The sequence below is a fragment of the Dermacentor andersoni genome, chromosome 9 (genome assembly GCF_023375885.2).
Source record: "Dermacentor andersoni chromosome 9, qqDerAnde1_hic_scaffold, whole genome shotgun sequence".
NCBI lineage: Eukaryota > Metazoa > Arthropoda > Arachnida > Ixodida > Ixodidae > Dermacentor > Dermacentor andersoni.
Genome location: NC_092822.1, coordinates 14,233,479 through 14,253,185, shown reverse-complemented (window position 1 = coordinate 14,253,185; position 19,707 = coordinate 14,233,479). Strand labels below are relative to the sequence as shown.

At 45.5% G+C, this 19,707-nt stretch overlaps 1 long non-coding RNA gene across 1 annotated transcript in view; it reads right to left on the bottom strand.

The window, feature by feature from the left end:
* Nucleotides 1-19,707, bottom strand: part of LOC129383768 (uncharacterized) — a 67,205-nt gene that overhangs the window by 35,660 nt on the left and 11,838 nt on the right. Inside the window, exon 2 of the long non-coding RNA XR_008611639.2 lies at nt 5,083-5,142. This is a non-coding gene — a long non-coding RNA (uncharacterized lncRNA). The remainder of the gene's footprint in view (nt 1-5,082; nt 5,143-19,707) is intronic.

The following is a 19,707-nucleotide window of genomic DNA, read 5'->3' as shown; positions in this document are numbered from 1 at the left end:
ACTGGATCGCTGAGTGCAGCTTAGCAAAAAACATACTCGCCAAACAACATTTCCAACACAAGGAGATTCTAACACTTCGCCTTCGTTCGCGTGGAAAGCACTGCTTGCCCCAGCATTTTTCGCATTTTGGAGAGACCGGCTCTTCGCAATTTGCTCGTACATGTAGAGAGTAAAGTATAAACCCCATACAACCATACAAATAATCTCGCACACGACAGCGACAAGCCAGGCGATGGCTGTCGCGTTCACTCGTCGCCTACAAGCCGAACTCCACGCGAGCGACGGCTTTGAGCGACGATTTCCCGTTATGAGGGCAGCAATATACGCGCCGAAACTAGCGTGACGCATACTTGATCAGTTTAAGTTGATGTATTTTACTGTAAAAAGGAGCATAAAATATTCTTGAAGGTCTTGCACCAGGGTCTTATTCTAGCACTTGTAAAATTCAATAGTTTGCTCGTTCCGCGCGAAAAACAGTAGTATTTGAGTTATGTACATCCAGTTCCGGCTCCGCACTATTGGCTATTCGCTCATAGCACTTCCGGGCGACGAGCGACGAGTTCTAGATTTCTAGAAACGAGCGATCGAGCGACAACACCGAGCGATCTGTTCAAGCGACGGCCTGTTTTGTCGCTCGAAGCCGTCGCCCATCGCCGTCGCGCGCAATATCCCTCTTGTGGGGTTTAGACTTAACGCCGAACTCGTTAGAGGAACGCAAGCTCTCAAAATTTTCCATGTTCGTCTCAGCAAAACAGCACCAAACTATCTTGCCCCATGCTTCATGTGTAGCGGCAGCAGTCGGTCCGGACGAACACCATTGTTCGCATCACGAGGCGCCCGACCAATCAGAGGCGCAAACGAGGCGCGCGAGCTGCCCCGAGTCTGCTGCTGCACTTTTCGTCGAAATAAAATCTGTTTGCGCTTTCTTTCGCTCAATTTCGATGCGATATTTGAATTCAGAGGGTTGAAAACCATGACGTACTGGTCTTCACTCATTTTTTCTGGAAAAGCTTTCAGCTTCCCTTTAAAAAATAGCTGCGTTAAACGGCCTGCTTCGTACATCTGGAGTGCCAATAAAAATCAAAAGATCGCAAATTGTCTTACCTCTGAAGTGAAGCTAACAGAATACCATGACCACAGTAAAAATGTGGTACTGTTGTCTGGGGTACAATACCATAGACCACAGTACAGAAAGACAAGAGAGAGTGACACGCACACAGCATGTCGCTCTCTCGTTTCCCTGTCTTTTTTGGAACTGTGTTTTTTCCCAATGAATCACTAACAAGCTCAAGCTTTCACGTTAAGTCGTAGTACAAACCACTGCCTGTGAGAAATCATCTGCTTCAGCTAAGCTCCACAAAAGATTATACTCAGCAAAAAAACCGCTAAGTTTGCAAAAATGCTGCGAACAAATGTTTAATTCTACCCCGTTTTTACCATACCTTGGAATTCTATGAAGCATTAATGGCTAGACAATGTCAAAAAGATAAGTTTATGTGGCCTGCAATCGTCTCCCGAGAAATGTAAATTCTTCATCCAATGCTCTTTCTTTTCTTTACCTCTGCCTCCCTTCGCACACTAATCTACCAGCGATGGCTTCTCAATAGCGATGCCTCTTCGATCTCCATCATGAACAAGGCGCTCTAAATCTCATGCTATAACGTCCGCCCGTAGTTTCCCATTGCTTCCACTCTGCAACCATTTTGCGCTATTTGGCCAAGTAAATTTTCACTGATTCGTTTACACGCATGTGGTACCTGCACGATGCTTATCTACGAAGTACTTATGCAAAAATTAAGTGCGAAGGAACATTGAAACTACTGCGTCCAGTGAGCAAATGTTATCATGAAACAGATGCGAGCATACGGTCTCGCTGCTAAACGACACTTTGTAACCCCTTCAGTGAAATTTAAATGTAAGTGTTCCATCGCCAGCACGTTCTGTTTACTGCACCTATGCAACGTTAGCAAATGTTCGAAGAAAAATAGCATAGATGTAATCGACGACTATTGAATAATTCTTCGATTACTCTTATAGGGCAGTAATTCGTAACTGTAATAAATTACACTCTCGAATTAATTATATGTAATTGTAATTGGTTACTTCTTTTCTGGGACGTGTACTAATCTGTTGCTGGTACACAAGCATGACGTACCAATTTGTGTACACCGCACCTAAAAGGGTTCGTTAGCCTTACTCTTACTGTCTGGGCATAATAACTAAGAAACAATATTCCGCAATGCGGCAGCGCCTTCATGATATTTAATATATGACGCAGACCTAAGGTGCATGTTGGAATCTGTGTGAAGCAGAATTCTTTTCCGGATCTGCAAAAGAAATTAAATTCTGGGATATTACGTGTTAATACTGCGATCTGATTCTGATCCATGTTTCAGTGAGGGAGTCGGAAATAATTTTGACCAACTGGGGTTCTTGAATTAAAGTACGTGAGCGTTCTTCCATTTCACCCCCATCTAAATGCGGCCTCCGCGGTCGGGATCGAACCCACGACTTCGAGCTCAGCAGTGCAACACCACAGCTACCGGACTACCATGACGGGTTCGAGATTATACGCACCCCTGACCACCAGTTCTTAAATTTCTGTCCTCTCGTTTCTCTGTTTAGCTGGCAACATGAACACAAACTTGACAATTAAGCTGAAACAACTGAGCGAGTGTATGCCAGGTATTTCCGTGGACTACGCTACGCACGCAACCTCTTCGGTTAAACATTAGCATGTCACACGAGTTCGGAGGTTCAACAAACCACGGCGATGTCGCAATCGTTACAAACCCTCGTTGCAGGACTAGTATTAGGAGGCCGCGAGTGTGAAACCTCTCTTGAACCAGCGCGCTCTCAGAAACGCGCCGCGATGAGTCTTCGAATGCTCGGTCTTGTACTAAGAGCATGTCCTAGTAAGTACGGTATACAAGTGGTAAAAAATGGACAGTACGTGAACAGGAAAGTTCAAACGAAATTGTTGGCATTCTCTCGACGGGTGTCATTAAAACGTGCAATTCGCTTCCCGTTGCAGGGAACAGTGTATATCTCATCGAGATTTCCATCAAGCACACTAACATATCCGCTACGTAAAGCACAATCTGACAATTAAATTTAATAGTGGGATAAAATTTTCCCATTAACATTTTCTTTCGTTCAAGATAAAAAAACTATACACATACAACACACATATTGGAATCTATGTTATGCGAAGCTTTCGTGAGGCGGTTAGTAAAATGCTACAAATCTGCTCATTTCATTCCTGCGTCTTTTGAGTCAAGGAAACTTGCACGTGCTCCACAATGCCACAACTCTTGCAGAGGCTTGCATTCTTTAATTTCTTATTTATTTGAAATGTGCCGGCCACTTCGTCGCCGATCCGCCACTGCGAGTTTGAATTCCAACGCCGTACACGCTTTTTCTTTATGAGCGACAGGGAATCTTCTCGGGCAGAACCCGACCAGCGAACAACGTACCGAACGACCGGCTGACCTACCCAGCCAATACCATGGGATGGCAGGCAAAGAAAGCTTTAAAAATGAAGAAGGCGAGCTATAACGAAATGAACTGTGTTGTGAATGCGTAAGAAACGATGCTTTCTTTTATCCTGTGTGGAAGCAGGACAGACGCCAACTAAGGTTAATATTTAAAAGCACACGTCTAGACTGTTTTGCCCGCAAGATATATAAAGTGCAAGGCGATTTATTAAACGTTCTAGTTCACTATCATCCGGGATGATTCCTCGTATTTGTTTGCTAGGTCGTTCTTGAGTGCATATTCGTTCTTGGACCCACATTTCTGTCTCTCCAAATTGTTTTTCTTATCCTGCCAATCTGCAGGCGATTAAATACAGAAATCCCTTCGGAGAGAAATGCGCAACTCCAATTACCGAAGCGAAGAAGTTGCACCGAATAAAAGCAGCAATTGGGCCAAGTTATTCCCTGGGGAGCAGCTCAGCTAAGATTACTTGAATCGTAGCTCCCATAGAGCAGTAAAGAAACGCGGAGATAGCTTTTGCCTGCAAGATTCGGCCGTAATTAACGAGAATCGTGCCGCGAGCTCGGCTTATACTGCGAAGAACCCATCGGCTGTAATTTGGCAACGCTCCAGGATTCACCTTCACTTGTAAGCGCGCCGGTTTGAGCTGCGTAGTCGCTGCGGTGAGATCCTTTGAGATATGCCAGCTTCATCTCAACAACCTAATTTTATTTTCTTGATCGATTGTCTCCGTTATACATTATACTGCATATAGAGGCGACTGAATGGAAGGCTACGAATATCCCGCCCTGGCAACATTTGTCATCATACGACAAAGTATTCTTCAGTGAAAGTAATTTACCTAGACTTTAGAGTCTGCGCTATAATATTATACAAAGTGCCCAATGTACAAATGTATATGATAGACTTATGTGGCAGCGGTCTATCAAGAAATGCTACACGTCGCTCAACCTTCACATAGAGGCCGCCTTTCGTTAGGAGTGGCCTTCACAAAGGCATACTCTACATTAATTGGAGTGACTGACAGTGCAGCATGCGAGGTCTGTGGCACCGAAGAAAACATCGACCACCTGCTGTGCCACTATCCAAGATATGCCCCAGAGAGGCAAGAACTTGCCAAAGCTTTCCAAAAACTGGACAATCGGCCGCTTTCTGTGCAGGTGTCGCTGGAACACCGCCCCCATCGCCCGTCGGCCCATAAAGCGGTGAAGGCGCTTTTGTGTTTCTTAAAGACGACGGGTTTGTGCGACCATTTGTGACTATTATTGCAATTTCTGTAAGACCACACGCGTCAGCGAACTCGCCGCAATTTACTTCTTTCCTTCCCACCTCTCTCTCCCTGTGATCTTTGTTTTCCCCCTTTCTCATCCCCCCGGTGTAGGACAGCCAACCGGACGTTATTCTGGTTAACCTCCCTGCCTTCTACTTTTCTCTTTCCTCCCCTTCCCACATAGAGGCCCACTCATTAACCACCGCCGTTGTTCAGCGCACATGAACGTATGCCTCAGCCGTCAAAGTACCACGACTTCTACACTACAAATCGGGTGGTAAATTTAAGGTATCACAAAATTTTTAAAAGCTTACCTTTGCCAGATAGCATAATTGATTTCCTTGAGCTGGAATATTCAAAGAGGCGGACGCAACCTGCAGCACGAGAAAGCAAAACACACATTCAGCTACTTCTTAATTAATTACTTTACAGCACATATTACAAATTAAGAACTGTAGCCGCTCTATAACGTCTTCCGCAGTGACCGGGACTTCAGTGGGTCTAAACAAGAAGGTGGTGGCGTACTTATTGCTGTTGATATTTCACTGAGATCTGTTCGGCGCAACGACATAGCAAGAGTAAAGGAGCCAATTTAGCTAGAAGTCAGCATTGCGCGCCGTGAAAAATTGTTAATTGGAACTTTCGATGTATTGCCGAATATTTCCTCTGCCTTGTTTGATAAGTTCATCTCGTCTATTGAAAGTGCAATAACTTCCCATAGCAAGCACAGAATCAACTTTCTTGATGATTTTAATACACCTCGAATATAATCGAACACGCCTATAGATATTATCATTACCATCGCCACATAGAGAATAACTGCTCTCAATGGGCATTGAACGCAATATCATCCGTGGGATAGAATCTTATTTGTCCTCAAGAAAACAATACGTTGCTGTTAAAGACTGTGTTTCTGGTACACTGGAAGTGCACTCAGGGGTGCCGCAGGGGTCAGTTCTCGGTCCCTTGTTCTTAGTTTATATCAATGACATCTATTTATCTGTTCAATCGCCTGTGAAGATCCGGTCGTTTGCGGACGATTGTGTTATTGTGTTACCTAAAAACGTGTGCTACTTTGTCTTTGTCAAGTACACCATACACGGTATGTTGACGATTTTCTTGTGCTGCTGAAAGTACGAAATGATTGTACGTATGACGATGCCATTGCAGACATTTTAAATCTCTTTGAGAATAATGCCTTAGGTCTAACCTTTACACATGAGCTCCCTGTCAATAACACTCTGCAGTTCCTTGACCTGAAACTTACCTTTGGAAAAGAGCACGTTTGGAGCTGTTTCTGCCCTCGTACACAAAAACAATTATTACCATATGATTCAGCTCACTCTAAAATCACCAAAAGAGCCATTGCTAAACAGATTATTGAGCAATCTTTGAAGAAGTCATGTACGCATGCCATGCAGGCTAGCTTCGACATGCAAATTTCCAGGCTGAAAGAGGCTGGCTTCCCTGATGTGGTTGTGCTGGCAGTGGTTGAAACGCTCGAAAGAGGCTAAAAGCGCCCCAAAAAGTAAACTCTAATGTTGCCAACAAAGCGTCAAAGCCAGTTGTAATTCCATATGTTCACAGAACTGCACATAATCTGAAGAAGATAGCAACCAAGCATGGTGTCCCACTCATTTTCTCGGCTCCCTGCAAGCTAAGTCGCCTTTGCGCCCGCATTGGGAGACTTCACGCCAGAAAGAAGCAAGGTGGCTGCGGCGTGAAACACAAGAACCCCTATTTAGATTGCCAAGTGGGCGTTGTTTATCAGATTCCCCTGGCATGCGGCAAAACCTACATAGGCCAGACGGGCCGATGTTTGAACGTGCGGATCCGAGAACATGAAAGATCAATTATAAACCGGGAGCAACGTCATTTACCCATGCACTGCTTAGAACATAAATGCAGGCCTCTGCTCAACCAAGTTAAGATCCTGCGCAAGTGCAATAATGAAAAAGCATGTGAACTTCTTGAGTCATATTATATAAAAAAGAAGGGACAAGCATGCATCAGTGACACATCAGTCATACTTTACAACAGGGAGGCACGTTTTCTTGATAGTATGTTTAGGTGAGCCACGCCTCAGGTTTTTTCTGATTTTGGGTTGTTCTTCTGTTATGCTGCTGATACCCTGATGCGCCTGCGCTGGTATGGTCTGATATATAAGTGTTTTTTCTGGAATAAACCTCATTTGTTAGTTTGCGCCTGTCCTGTCTTCTTACATGTGATTGTCTAGAAAGCGCAACCAATGTTTCCTATTACAGTGAACCAACTTGCCCAACAACGCATCCTGCTAACCTTTTCTTTGACCACTAAATTGCCTCAATGAAAGCAGTTTCTTTTGCGTTACGCTTTTTCATTGTTATTTTGTTTACGTATTGCACTGTTGCATGTTCATGTTTATTTCTGTTACGTATAGTGTTACAATGATGTATGTACATGTTTTGTTGTGTTCTTAATTGCTAATTGGCAGTTGTAATTTACGTTGTTGTATGTACCCACTCCTGCTTGGGCCCGAATAGGGCCTGCAGTATTTGTAAATAAAATAAAAATAAAAAACTGCAGCCTGTTGTTGGACTTTCTGTCCTGTTCTCTTCAGCAGCCTAACTTGATCGCAATTCATGTGCTAACGCCTTAGACCTTTGCCTGTCGAACGCACAAGATACAGATGTCTCTCATTCTGACATTTCCCTTGTGCGTCCCGACAAGGTTCACTCATCTCTAAAGCTAACTGCCTCTGTTTCCGCCCTGGGACACAGCTCCTCCCATGGCATAAATGAATACCGTGGCTTTGCTTTCAAACGTGGTTATTATGTTAGCTTATGCTTTCTCGTCCGCTACCTATTGGTCACTGGTTACAGACAAAACTAATGCTGATGACCAAGTAAATCAATGTACGGAGCTTGTTTTCAGCAGTAGGCGCAAGTATACACTCCCCAGCACAGACCTAAACGCTCTAAATATCCCCACTGGTTATCATCTGAACTTATAACTGTCCTAAAGTATAAAAATTGCCCACACCGAAAATCTATAAGCGATGTGCCTAATGAATAGAAAGAATAATCCCGCCTGTTTCGAACACAGTGCATACGCCTCTATAAGTGGGGTCACGAGACAACAACAACAACCGCAATAGCAGCAGCACCAGCAGCTACATCCGCCGTCTCCGCCACTGCCGCCAGCTACGATGATAATGATGATGATATATTGCCATGCCCTTTGTAGCTTCGCGGTGACAAATAGACACCTAGCCTGCTTGAGTTAATCATGTAAAATAGACATGCTTTTCATTCCAGTATTTTTGCATGCAGCTGCTTAATCTTCTCTCTCTCTTTTTTGATAATGATAAATGATAAATAAATATTCAAACTGAAACTTTGTCTCGAATTGAATCACTCTTGTTTCATTGACTCACTCAATGCCACAGTATTTTATTACGTCAACATAAAAAACATTTTTTTTCCATTTTGTTCTTTCCTAACACGGTGGGCTTTTCAGAATAGAGGGAAGCAATATTGACACTCAAGTCAGAGACACATAGGCAGAAAAAAAAACATAGATCAATGTACGCCTTGATACATGTATTGCGACTAACACTGAATCCGTAAAGTCGCTGAATTTTTCACGAACGCAATCTTCAGCTGATGCTCGAATTTTCACAGAAAATCACACCTTTGCAGCAACGTAAACACGGTCAAAAATTGTAAAAAGTCCACAGCGCCTTAAGTAACACCTACCTCCTCTGCCAAGGATCACTGAATCAGTTTTACGTCACGGATTTTATTATATTCCAAGGCACTTCTTCAGAAACTCGATGGCATATAGGCTGAGTGTGCTCACTTACAAAAGAGAAGTTAAGGCTGGTCATTCGCTTTCTGCAGACATGCAGGAATAGCACATAAAGTAGAGCAGTTTGCCACAAAATTTCCATGCGACACGCTAAGAAACTCAGAGAAAGTGATTCTTCGGCAATTCGCAGGGTAGCCGTCCTCAAGACGACCGAAAGTTCAGCAAGTTATTAGAGATTCATGCTACTAAAACGCAGGCGTGCAAAGACAGACAAAAGAATGCACAAAAATTCAGACAGAAACCATCTCAGGAGGAGTGTCGACGTTAGTGCAGTTAGCGTTCAAGCCATTTAGCGACACGCCACACTGACACCACCGAAACGCGTCGCGCATGAGGCATGTACTGCAGCAGGAATCCTATCTGGAGCTTCCATCTGGACGCACCGCGCCATCTAGCGGCGCGTCCGCGGAGTCCGAAAGAAGTACCGTTCCTTTTGCGTGACCTCCAAAACGTGTGGCGCGCTAGTGCAAGCTAACTCTCAGAAATAATCTCTCGCTGCTCGCGAGCATTTGTGGGGCAACGCTAAAGCTTCCATGCTGTGCTTGAGGAACACGTTTGACGCGGGTCCGATTCCGCCCGGCAAAATACCTACAATACCAACGAAATCTGACTGTAAAATGGTGGCGCGGTAGCTAAATTATGAAGACTATCGCACATGAGAAGGCGTGGGTTCGGATACCGCCTGCGGAAAGTTGTATTTTCGTCCATTTTCATTTCTCTTTACTTTATCACTTTTACATTCCGATCTATAAAAAAAGTAATTTGCCCCATGCTTTCTTTCGTTATGATAAAGAAAGTGGGCACCGACCATGGAATGAAACCAAGAAAACAGTACGTTTCGGCTCCCGTACCTGATGTGCGCGCGCGTGCGTGCGTGCGCGTGTGCGTGTGCGTGTGTGTGCGCGTGTGTGTGTGTGTGCGCGCGTGTGTGTGTGTGTGTGTGTGTGTGTGCGCGCGTGTGTGTGTGTGTGTGTGTGTGCGTGTGCGTGTGCGTGTGCGTGTGCGCGTGCGCGTGCGCGTGCGCGTGCGCGTGCGCGTGCGCGTGTGTGTGTGTGTGTGTGTGTGTGTGTGTGTGTGTGTGTGTGTGTGTGTGTGTGTGTGTGTGTGTGTGTGTGTGTGTGTGTGTGTGTGTGTGTGTGTGTGTGCGTGCGTGCGTGCGTGCGCGCGCGCGCGCGCGCGCGCGAGTGAGTGAGTGAGTGAGTGAGTGAGCGAGTGAGTGAGTGAGTGAGTGAGCGAGTGAGTGAGTGAGTGAGTGAGTGAGTGACAGCAGTTAACTTCTGTCAATTCCGTTGTGGTGGGTCACAATCAAAAAACTTTACGCACAACCTTGTCCCGCCTTCGCGCTGTTCACCAAAATGTTACCCTAAGAATGCTAACTCATTAAAACAAACTTAACTTCAATGGAATCCGTTTTGAACTTTTCAACTCTGCGAACTTTAATATATCACCGCCCCTTCCAGTGCGTGAAGATGGTCAAACAGCGAAGCTGTGTTGGTTACGCCTTGTGGTACGCCATGCAAGTCAGACTTCCCAAGTTGTCTATATTGTAAATCTTTTGTTTCGCATCCTATCACCTCATTTTTGCCTTTGCGGTAGACATCTTTTTTCTCACAAGTACGCGCTATTCGTGGTCTTCCCATAGTTGTAGCCGGGATGGAATGTGCGCAACCACTAATATAAGGCTCTGTATATTGGGCACAAGGCCCTCCTTTGGAGATGAGGGCGCTGCAATGATTTTGACGATTGGTTGGATTAATTTTACGATTGATATATTTGTGTTTTTTTAATGAGGTTTCACACTTGTTCGTCTGCGACGGAGAGAACGACGTCAGTGACGGTATGCCCGCAGTCCACCGCTGTCGGTTGCGTTCGATGTCTCGATTTTGCTCGGTGGCGTGGTTGGCAGTATCCGCCCGCCATTGCTGCTTGCGATCCTTCAAAATTAAATATGTCCGTCACGTAAGACAATGAATGGCTCATACCCCCGTTAGCGCGGCCTCCTCATTACGACGACAGAAAAGAAATGAAATTCAACGCTGGCATGACGAGCGGCAACGGTGCCAGCAGTGAAAGAAGACGACGACGCTGGAGACATTGCTGATGATGGTAGATTTTGCGAACTGCGACAATTACGGCACAGGGCCCGCATAAACACCTTCGCTGTAAAAGGCAGGTAGAACTACGTAACATTGAAGAAATGACCGTGTGGCTTGTTTCTTCTACTGTAAAGCATGCACCCAAGTAAGCAAGTGAGCGTTAAGTGAAGCCCAAGTTACTGCATTGGCCCACACGCACAGCAGGAAAAGGCTTTGTGTTCCATTATCAATGAGCATGGACACGTGCTCATCAAACTAGAAGCGTAGACTGTTGGACTAGTTGGTGCAGCATGGGGTGTCGTTGAGCGGAAACACAGGCGAACAGAAACGGAGTCGACAGGATAGACGCTCTTTAAACTAGTTTCATGCAAGTATTTTATCTCACTAGCCGGCATTGCGGGGTCCGCACTGTTGTTAGCCACCAGTGTGGCGAGACGAGACCGACCAATGTGATCGCCTAGCAAGTTCTGTGATTACGGTCATCGACTTCTATAAGACGGAAGGCAGTCAGGTTCCCTTCGAAAATAGGGGTTCTATGAAAAGTAGACAAAGAATGAAATAGATATAATAAGCAATACGTTTCGGAGAAGGAACAAAACATTTGCTTGCTGAAAACTGCACACTTATTTGTTTCAAAGTTGCTACGCATGTTCTACATTCACTCTTCTAAAGTCCGCATTACGACCAGCCATTTAGATATTGTTGCTAAAGCTGGCGCTGTTTTTAAACAATAGATACTCAAAATGAATTTGTTAAGAATAAAGGAACGGCCTCATTTGAATTCCCAAGCTGCCATCTCTTCTTGTTTCACATTTCTTGTTTCACTACACTTGGTATATAAATAAATAATTGGCAGGCAGTGGAATCGAACGTCTGCCTTCGAGCGCAGCAGCCCAACGCTGTAACATTTAAACCACGATCACTTCTTATTGACTAGGCCACAATTGCACGCATACCCGTCTCATGCCAAAGCCGACTAGCTCTTTCAGACATTCGACGCCTGCACCACGTGTCAGTTTCTCGTGTTCTTTCCTCGCGATAGCCCACGCTCCGAGACACTGCAGTAGACTGCACCGCCTCCGGGATCGGCCCACATTCCCCCAGACATTTCCTCATAACAGCTAACGTGCGTAGGGACTGTGCCACACTGATGGGCCAAGGCGGAAAAGGTTGTTACGTTTCACTGTCGGAGTACAAATGTCATTTTCGTTTTGACATGCGCCAAATGCCATAGCCACAGGTAGGTACGATTCTGTAACGCGTAGTCGCTCATGACGTTACAATCCGTGTTTCCCTCACTAACGCCACGTCGAATATTTATGTAGAACCCAACAAACGGCATGTGTCGTAAGTTCACGCCGAGCGCTCAGAGAAGAGATCGTGCTGTCGGCGTCACACGATCCTCATCCCACGATCGTCGTCCCATGATCGCCGTCGTCATCGTCATCGTCTTGCTGCTTTCGTCACACACACGCTTGCGTCAGACGCAAAGCTGTTCGCCTTACACAAACGCGTTGGCCCGTCTGATAACGCTTTGCATAATTTCAAACGATGCTGGGTGTAAGAATAGTCTAGGTGAAAGGACACAGCCACCCCCCGCTTCGTGGTTGCCTTGTGCGCCGTAAGCGGCTGAGAGATGGCACTCACAACTTTAGCCGACCGGATTCGTTGCAGACAAAGGTAGATGGTCAAGTTTTCAGGAAGAGAAAAAAGGCAAAGGCGTACACAAAAATCCTATAATGAAAAGCATGTGTAGCATACGTGATTAACTCAAGCAAGTTAGGTGAATATTTATCGTCGCCCCGTTTCATCATCATGATGCCCATCACCATCATGATCATCGGTTAGCCCGGTTAACGCCCTAATTAAACTGATAAAACTATAGTTAGGGATATTCTTCTATCTTGCTGCTCAGCCGGCGAGCGAGGGCTGCCGAGGAAGTTTGTGTCTCCCTGTTGGTGGAATGAAGTCACGTGGTTGCGTTCGCCCTATCTCCACTGAAACAAGCACGCCTCCGGCAGCGCCTTTTGTGCTCTTGATGTTTTGTTTTGAGTTGCATCGGTACCACCACACTTGCTCTTAGCCACCGTGCTGCGCTGCGCACAGCAATGCGTGCGGCGTCTTTCGCAAAAGTTCCACTGCCGTTCGTGGCGTTGCCAAAGTTTATCTAGCGTGGGGCTGCGTTACGAAGTCTGAAGAATGCAAAAATGGGGTTACCTTAAGACTATTAGCTTTCGTATCATGCAGTTTGAAGGACGTCGAAGGTGTAAGTGCAGGTGGTGCTGATGCAGGATGAAAGCGTGCAGCTGCTTTTCTCGGCAATTTTCTGCATAAAGCGTTTGTCTTTTGTGTGACTATTGCTCTAAAGCACCGATAGCGCTTTTCGTAGACTACGTTGCATGGTAAGAACTCTGCATAATACGCGTGAGCTGCGAAAGCCGCACAGTAAGGACGGACTGGTGCTTCTTTATACGTTGTGAAAGGTTAATCTGCTCTATTTTCATTGCCAACGGGTTCCAAACGGAAGGAGTCCATCATTACTTTTGTGACGTATATAATTTGCTTGCAACTGCTGTAAAAACCGACATTATATAGTGTTGACAGACACAACGATAATGCAATAGCATGCTGAATGCGCGTGTTTTTATTTCACACACGCTCTCGCGATATGAAGGGCTTGAGCTTTATATTTATTATGACCAAAAATTAGCCCGCGAAACCATATGGAGAAACGACCGGAGAGCAAAGAACGTCACCCATAAGTCTGCCACCATGAGCATCAATTATCATTAGTTCCTGTAGTGTAGAATAAACATTTATGTTTGCAATTTCATTGCAATCTAGTCTGATTTCGGCACGCAAGCATGTCTCGCAAACCTATTACGAAAAGCGCAGGAGCACAATAAACAACAGCATTTTGTAAAAAACGAGAAGAAAGGGGATTAACCGAGGGGCCCGATTTTTTTATTAGTCATATCATAAGAAGCCAACAAACACTGACAACAAGGACAACATATTTGGAGGTTGTGGGTTCGGTCACTGCGGCAAGTTGCTTTTTCATCCACTTTCATTTCCATTAATTTATGGTTTCTTTATTTCATTTATTAAGCACAAGTAATTTCCCCTATGTTGTTCATGGTGTCCGTATTTGTTAGCTTCTTATGATATGAGCATTTTGTAAAGCTATTTAACGCCGAATACAGGAGACCTATAAAGTAAAACCATTCTAAACTGTCCTTATCCAAATCTCCTGACGTCAAATTTACGTACTGAGCACGTACTGATGGGCGAGTTGGTTATAGATGATTACAACGAAGGCGCCAAATAAAACAACGGACAAATTAATTAATTTAATTATTGGGTTTTTACGTGCCAAAACCACTTTCTGATTATGAGGCACGCCGAAGTAGAGGACTCTGGAAAGTTCGACCCCCCGGGGTTCTATAACCACGGGGGGTCGGTTCTAGTACCACGGGAACAACGGACGAAGGAAGGCGACACGGGACAACCACGCAGGCGCTGTAATCAAATTTGCGTAACTGCCGAAGTGAGCATCGGGCGGCGACTCGCAGCATTGTTTCAAGCGCCCACAGAAATTTTCTCTTCGTTCATAGGAGGTCGTTCTTGTTTGATTTCAAAGCGAATAGCATTGCCTGCTATGGCAGTTTTGTCTAATTGGCCGAGAAAAGATGAGTAGCACGCACAAATATGGATGGTTTCGATGGGGCCGAGCTCGCACAGTGAAAGTAGATAATCGGATTAAGAAGGCGGTGCCAGCGTATGGGACTGACCTGTTGCTCCTTCCTTAGCTTGCGGTGACTGGTACAAAATCGCCACGGCGTTCAGCGGAATGTTAAATGCCGCTAAAATGGATCTTCAGCGAAGAAGAGTTGGCACAGCGATGTCGCATACGTGCGCAAAGGGCTCGATAACGTTATGCTGCCACGCAAACGCTTTTTTTGAATTATTGTACGAAAATAAATCCGTTCTCCCAGGCAGCTCCTAGTAGTCAGTGTGCGAGTGATCGGGAGGCAGACGTCGTCTATTCTTTTCGGAACGGGGCAGTCACCGGCTATTCCAACAGAAGTTCAGTTTTGTTTGGCATATTGATGGCATATTTAATGCGTAAACGTCACTTTGACGTGGTGAGTTTTCGCGGTTTTATGACGTCGCGTGAGAGAAAGGCAAACTAGTTGTAGCCTGAAAACTTTTGACCAATAGCGGACGGCTGATGGCGAAAGAAGCGTGGAATCATAAATAATTAATTTTATTTTGTTCAGTCTATAACGGCGTCATATCAGATGGGAAGTTTTCGAGCTTTTTGCACTGTTGCGTGAAAGACATATGAAGTGAGGGTAGCACGAAATAACCTTGACTACTCGTGGAGGGCTTGTTACAGAAATGGAATAGAAACAGTTTGAAATAGCTTTACGTCATAGCGTCCCAAGAGTGAGCTTACAATCAAACCTAATTTCTTTTTTTAATCACTGTCATGTTTATTGTATAGCGCCGAACAAGAGACGAATGACGTAATGTAAATAGGCTACAAGCACATGCGCTACTAAATCTTTCTATGATGTTCTTCGCATCTTGCTTTGAGCAAAACCAGAAAGAAAGGATTAAAACCGTCAACTTGGGCCCAAACAAACTATGTGATGGCCGAGCTACATCTAGGATTGATGCGAGGGCGTTCATACGATTTTGTAAGCGCTCCTTAAAGGGAAGCTAAAAGGTTTTCCAGAAAAAAATGAGTGAACATTTGTACATAATGGTTTTCAACCCTCTGAATTCGAATATCGTATCGAAATTGAGCGAAAGAAAGCGCAAATATATTTGATTTCGACGAAAAGTGCAGCAGCGGACACGCCCAGCTCGCGCGTCTCGTTTCCGCCTGTGATTGGTCGGGCGCCTCGTGACGTCAACTCTAGCAACCGACCGTTGCCGCTACACATGAAGCGGGGTGCCAGGTAGTTTGGTGCTGTTTTTCTGAGACGGTAATGGCAAATTTAGAGAGACTGCGTTTTTCTGAGGAGTTCGGCGTTACTCCCTACATGTACGAGCCGATTGCGAAGAGCCGGCCTCTCGAAGAAGCAAACGATGCTGGTGCGAGCAGTGCTTTCGACGCGAACGAAAGCAAAGTCTTGGGATCTCCTCGTGTTGGAAATGCCCTTTGGAGAGTGTTTTTTGCAAAGCGATCTAGTGATCTCGCCGATCTTTCGCCGATCTAGTGAGCTCGTTTCCGGTCAAACAACTGTAGTGTTGTGTTCCTACGTGCCTCTTCGTGGAACGTAAGCGGGGATGCGATCGTCGGCATTTGTGCGCTATCCAAAGCTGTCGGCAATCTACAAAGACGGTTTAAACGCGTGAAAAGCTTCCCGGTTCATGCAGTACGTGTAGTGACCTTCATCTGTTGACTACCACGTTGACTACCACTCACGTTGATTACCACTCACGTTGACTACCACTCTACATACACGCAGATGCACCAACAAAGGAATGCAGGGTCGATCGAAACAGATTACGATGACACGCACGCAGAAACAAGCGCGGTCAGGCACGGTCGCGGACGCTGCGAAGGAACGAAACACTAGAGTTGACGTCACAACACCGCGGTTTCCGATCTCCGCTCGCATCGTCAGCGTCAGCAGCAGCGCGCGGCATTCGACGGGGGGCGGAGCTACAGCGCAATTTCAACCGACGATTACGTCGCTCCTAATTGAAAAAAAAAAAACTAATTTTACCTACATGGTTTATAAGGTTCCCGCATCCGTATATGAGCGTCTTATTGAATTCGACAGACTCTTCAGCTTCCCTTTAATATAGGGCTTGCTCATACATATAACCAAGCTAGCACTTGCTATCTGCAATAGTCGTTAATATTACGTGCGCAATTTATTGTTCAAAGCAAAACGTTACGGCTTTCTGTCCCCCTGCTTCGACGCATTTTCTTGGTACTTTTGCTGCAAAAATAAATAAATAAATAGTTCTTGCACCTCTGGCCCGCCTCACAAAGCCTCGATTACTGCGCCAAGAGCCATTCACGATATAAATGCCGAGTACAGGACAAAACGGCAAGTGTGTTATTAGTATAAATTACACCAGCGCGGCACACGAGAATTCCATGGGGACCACGGGCGCCGCGGACCAGGTTAGCAAACTGCGAAGCCGAGCCACGAGGGAAAGCGTGAGCGGCGAGGAGAACATGAGAAGGAGAGGCCAGGCGAGGCGGAGTGTCACTACCTTTAGTTTTACTCAAGGGGCTTGATGATGATTATTTCTTTACAGCCCCTTTGAAACGCGGCAGTGACAATTAGTCACCTAGCCTGCTTGAGCTGCTAACGTGTGCTATACATGCTTTTCATTCTACCGTTTTGTATACAATCTTTTTTCTCTTTCTGAAAACTTCTCTATCTACCTTATACCACTACTTATGCCTGTAACGGATTTGGTCGTATCAATCTCTTCTATGCTTTTTTTTTTCACCAATATTCTGAACATCTCTTGCTTATTCGACTACTCACTGGTTGATGCTTCCGTCCACTTTAAATCCAAGCGCTTCTGGAAGGTGTACGTTACCTACTGTTCTCACTGGGTGAATCCATTCGCATTCCATTAGGATGTACCGAGTGGTCTCCGGATCTAGTTGGGAATATTTGTTCTAGTGTGTATTTGTTCTTAGGCAACCAGCTCGAGCCTCAAAGAGCAAGGCACTCCCGTTCGTGTTATCGTACAGATTTTCTCTCCTAATTTATTTCTTCTGTCATGTAAATCCCCAGGGTCTTTCTCGTTTCCATTCTTCGCATCCAATCCACTGTCTCTTTCTCTCAATTTCTTTTTGATGATTCCTGGTTGCCCTTTGTTGTGCGCGCCATCTGACATGCTGCTTAGCCAAAACTCCATTCACCCCTACCCACAAAGTGCCTACCCCGCGCCACTCACTCAGCTAAAGCATCCTGGCTTCATAGTAACGAGCTACCAGCAAAATGTTTAGCATAACATCGAAGCGTGGGATCTGCTTCTTTTTTTCTCCCTCTTCTTGAAGTTGCATCATGCACACTGTCTAAAAGAAAAACGAATAGCTGCTGAACACCATGCACATAAAAGCAAACTTCAATCTTCAGGCATGTAGCCGTATAGTCTTGCTTAATATATAAAAAGAAGTAGGTCGATAGCCGGCAATTCATGGCAAAGAAAATCATACGAATACCGACCAAAGACCCATCTTGAGAAAAAGAAAGACGATCCGCGGTTGGCCACTTTCCAAGCCGCCTGTGGCTCAGAGAAAATCAAATAGTTCGGAGCCTGAGGATTATTAATTGCCTGTAACGTAAATCGCCGTTGGGAAAGCGAAGTCCAGCAACGCGGCTGGAGCTGTAGATGCTGAGCAGTCGTTTGCATTGGTGGTTGCTGTTTGGTGGTGTTGTGTTCGTAAATGAAATGTGCGTACCCACGAGAGAAGATAAACACAGTTTCGTAAAACGACCGCCCGCGATCCTCCTAGACTTCGTGCCCACATGGTCATTTAAGAATGGACTCTTGTGATGGTTAGTTTTTTCAGAGCCCTTCCTTGTTGATATTCTTTCAACTGGCGAGATACTGCAGCTAGTGTGATTCTATAAAAAGCCTTGGTGTTCATGAGGATTCAAAGTCAAGGTGGGGGCTGACAGATAGAGTAACACACTGTGGTATAAAAGTCAAAACAGGGAGACGGTGCCTCGGGAAGGCTGGCCAACGATTCGATAGGTAGACTCATTGTTGCCAAATGCGGCCTTGTTATCCTTGAGATGGCAGTTTTAAAAGGTTATTCTAACACTAACACGTCAAGGGTGACGAGGTCCCTTTTGAGAAAGATAGGCCCACTTATTGAAACGTTGGTCAGGCTGTCTGAAGCACTTTACCCACGTTTGTCCAACATTTAGCCCACTTCGTATGAATGATGAGTCCTCTAGAATTTGTTACATTTATCTACTCCACTAATTCGTCTTATGGGATGCTTATCTCTCTCGGTCTGCAATGCGTTTGGCGCAGTAAAACACGCGACAAGGAGAAACCCTACGGAGTGGTGTAGGTACTTTTTTCAGGAAGCCACTTCTTATGTTCGCCGTGTGCACGCAGCTCACGAGCCATTGCTACACTGGATATCCTTATTGAACACGCGTGCATTCGTTTACTTGTGTAATCGGTGCATGTGTTTATAGTTACTTTCATTTACTTCTAACATGAACCACAGGCTCGTATAACAAACAAAAAATTAGTGGTGTGGTTTTGTGAAAAAGGCCCAGCAGTTCTTTGAAACGACGTGTTCGGATCCAATGGTTGAGATGACAATTCTTTCGCTTGTTTGTTCGTTTGTTTTAAGGAAGGTCACGCGATGATTTGCATTTCTCTTGGTCAAACTACATCACCATAAGAACGCACGCTGTGTCACCATGTATGCTTCATATGAAAGGCGGTTCCGCAGCTCAAATAAACAGTTTCACAAGAGAAAAAAAATATATAGATATTCCCCCTTCTTTGTGACCTTGCATAGAACGTATCCATCTGCACACATTAGCCGACGGTGCATCTGTACGCGCATGAAGTTATTATAGAAGCCGGATGAGCTACGCCCCCGGGAGCAGACGGGATGGGTGGCCCCGTTTTATACTAATTAGGTCCAGGTGCACGTTCTGGCTTTAAGAAGGCGTGGTGCGTAGATGCAGGGCTGTGCGAGCTTCGGTAGCGTTCATGCGAGCCAAAGATTGGTGGTGTTGCAATATTGTTTTGAAGACAGCGCTGAGCGAGAGCCCAGCGGTAATGGAAGTTCTTAGTTAGTCACAGTCCGGTCGAATTAGCCGCAGCACGCAGTCCGAGCAGATTAGCGAATCAACGTGCAAGTGCCAGACAGAAGGGAGGCAACAGCTCGAACGTACGGAGTCGTCGGCGCTTTGTAGATACGTTGAATTAGCATTCAAACACGCACTGTAGCACAAGCTGGGCCGAAAGGCCTGCTGC